Source organism: Pipistrellus kuhlii, unplaced genomic scaffold (assembly GCF_014108245.1).
Source record: "Pipistrellus kuhlii isolate mPipKuh1 unplaced genomic scaffold, mPipKuh1.p scaffold_m20_p_9, whole genome shotgun sequence".
In the NCBI taxonomy this organism is placed as follows: domain Eukaryota; kingdom Metazoa; phylum Chordata; class Mammalia; order Chiroptera; family Vespertilionidae; genus Pipistrellus; species Pipistrellus kuhlii.
The window spans coordinates 14,251,806-14,255,450 of NW_023425595.1; positions in this window are offsets into that span (position 1 = coordinate 14,251,806).

Sequence of the window (3,645 nt, forward strand, 5' to 3'; positions counted from 1 at the left end):
TCAGTAAGATAGAGAGAAATAGAAAATAACAAATATAAACAGAGAGGCTATCAATGATTAACTCCAAAATGACACAGAGATCCAGACAAAATCTGGTTTATGGTATGTTATTGACACTTTGCCCGTGCCTCCGATTCTATCTCTGTCATTTCTGTTCTTCTCTTGTCTTGAACAAAAATTTTGAGAGTTCATCTATGAGGTACTGTGTTAGGTACTTGGCTACATATATGCCTACAAAATTCTAAGAAGGACTCTATATGTTCACATAAATAATTATAATACAAATGCCTTCTTTGTGGTTTTTATAAACTATTTTTGAACAATGGGAAATTAAGTCATCAAAGAAAGATCTTTTAATAACAGGGGAAATAATTACAACCATAAAAGTTTTTAAGAAAATGTTACATCTCAAATATCAAAAATATGCATTGAAAATTACTAGTAGTAATTTTAATTAAGGAATTTATTAACAGGATTTGCTCCCTGTCAGTGGAATTACAATTCTTTTTTTTTCCCTTCTTTTTCTCCTTCTCCTTGTTCTAAATCAATCACCTTAGTTTTAGTTATACTTCAAGAAGACATCTCATTTGTCTCTCATCTTCATATCCACCATGGGGTCAGACAGTTCTGTTCCGCATTCTCTTCTTTCTTATCCATGGCTGAAGGATAAGCCTTTCTTTAGGGTACTGCAGTCTCATTGTCGGAGGTAAAAAATAAAATAAAATAAAAAATTACCTGTATTTTAAAGTGGCACCTGCCACTTCACTCGCCTTGTGTTGGTTGGTCTAAGCAACCCTCACGGGCCATGCCCTCTGTTCATGGGGTAAGAACTATATTCTTCCTATAAAGAGAGGCCTCAAATATTTAGAAAAATAAAGCAGGCTACCATAGGCTCATCTATCCTTCTAAATTTTTTGAGTGAGAGCATATTATATTTATTAAAAGAAAAATAGCAGAGATGTTGATTTTTAAAGTAATTTTACCTTTCTTTAGCTAGACATGCATTTAGCTGGGGTAACAGAAAATCTGGCTTTTTCAGTGGCTTAATAAATAAAGGCTATTCTCTCATTTAATAAGAAATATGATGTTAAGCTGCTGCAAGCATTAGCTTAGCAGCTCAGTTATGTTAGTTTTAATTTACCATCAATTCTCTTGACTTTTCTCTTGTATTTAGAGCCCATTATCACAGATGGCTGCCAAAGATGCCTAACATCTTAAATGAAGGAAAGAGAAAAAGGAGGTAAGAAAAGCAGAGCAGTCTTTTTATCAGAAAAGTAAAGGTTTCCTCAGAACCACCCCAGCCCCCACTTTAACTTATACCCATTGACCAGAAATGAGTCACATGATCATTTCCAGATACAAGGCTCTCTGGTCACTTGAGTGTGGCTTTTCCACAAAATACCACGGCCTGGGCAAGTTTATTTTGAAGAAGTGCTGTTACAAGAAGTTTAAGTTTAAAAAAATGTGACTCTCAAAAGAAATTTCAATCGTTTTACTGTTGATATTTGGCTCTGTTGACTAATGAGTTTGCCGACCACTGCCTTAGAGCAATCATGATCTTTCCCAGGGTTTAGCATATTGCTGTGTTAAACAAAGTCTGGGCTATGTTAGCAAAGAGGAGGTAGGGACTGGTTATTAGCTCTGTGTCTACTACAGAAACCAAAAGAGAATGCGATTCATTCTGATGAGTGAACTAGGTGGACATTGTAGCTGGAATTGGAAAGACAGTGGAATTTTGTCCCAAAGAGTAGATGAGCGTTCTTTGATAGTAGAACTGCAACATGAGTCCCAGCAAGAAGGTAGCTTGGAAATACCAACTAGCTAGTCTGATATAGCTTGTGTGTACAGTGTGACATTGCCAAGAAAGAGTAGGAGCTAGGGAGAAAGGAAAGAGGCAGATGATGGATGTTAATAATAGTTTGCATTTACTAGATGCTTACTAGATCAAGTACTTTTACTACCATCATTTAATTTTCATACTCCATGAGTGCTACTATTTCCTCCTATTTTACATATGAGGTTAAGTAACCTGCTCAATGTCACATAGCTAATAAGGGGTAGAGCTAGGATTGAACCTGGTCTACACTGTAGTGATGATTAAGAGCATGTGCTCTGGAGTCAGACTGTCTGGAGCCTGCATCCCCACCCTCACCTCATTTACACCCTAATCCCTACCCCACTCCCTCCTGCAGTGAACCCCAAGGAAATGATTTGTAACCACAAACACACAAATTACACCTTGTGTAATTTGAGCACAAATTAAAAGCCAGTGTGGTAGAGAACTCCTGTGTGTGGAGAAGGAAATAAAGTCGGAAGGGCCTGGAAATGGGGAGGTTAATATAGAGATTGAATCATCGGAGACAATGCTTTTTGTCCGCACCTCTGAAATCAGAGCACAGGAAGACTGCAAGTTCAAAAAGCTCGCTCTTCCCCCCAGCCAATTTACATGATCCGACAAAAACAAGAAAGCATCTGAGCCAATGGCTGGGCTATAACTCATCCACTATCAGAGAGGAGATGAGCTTAACAATAAGGTTTCCCAGAAACATTTTTCAAGCACCAGTTCAGCTGCTTAAAAAGTACTGCCTGAATCGCTAATAAATACTGGCAATCCATACACTATATCTTTACCAGCTTTAAACATGATGTATATGAGGCTTCCAGAATTCAGCAGACCTTGCAGTCACTGGGTTTTCTACTTGTTTTAGTGTGTGACAGTTTTCTTTTGTTTTCCACCTCTTCTCACCCAAATGCATAAGATTTTTTTAATATAAATATCTAACTTCTCCCTCCACCACATTTATTTAAAAAGCAAAGACATAGTCAAAAAAGTATAAAATAATAAATGTGTGAATATCCTAATTGTCACCTCTAGAACATAATTTCAGTGTTCTGCCTTATTTTAGTGTTATAGGTCAGTGTTTTCTTAATTGTGCACTATTGTGTTGACACGCTTGGCTATGAATATCATTCCCCAACCATTGTGACAATCAAAAATAAACAAATTCCCACATTCATTTCAAAACCTACCCTCTGGGGACAGTTTTCCTTCTCTACCCTCTTGAGAAACACTGGTTAAAATGTGACAAAATTAGGACTGCATTTTGGTTGTATCTCTCTATTCATAGGAAACAAATTGATTTCCATATCTGTAAAATGGGCATACAATTAGCACTTACTTTATATAACAGGGTGATACAAAGTCAAGAACCTGGGCCCATCCAGGTAATATGCTAGGTTGAACCAAGCTTACCATTTGAACTGTTTTTCTACCCTCTCTTGCAAATGCTTACCTAGGTAAATAGAGTTTTAATTCACTGTTCTATTCTGTATTGTCATATCCTGGCCTCTGTTCATCTAGAAACTAGATAACCTGGAGCATTATTTTTAAATATTTGGGTATAGCTCTGTGATTGGAGTAAAGTAGGATACTATAGAAATAATTATGAAAGAGATGAAAAAGTCCATTTTGGAAAAGGTGATGTAGCAGGAATTTTAGGGGAATATAGGCAGGCTTAGGGATTTTTTAGAATTGGGGTCCATGGAAAAACACAGGGATATAGACTGGGAGAAAGTACATTTCCATAACACAGGAAGCCAGGTGCAATTACATTTCCATAAGACAAGGGAGCAGCAACAGTTGCA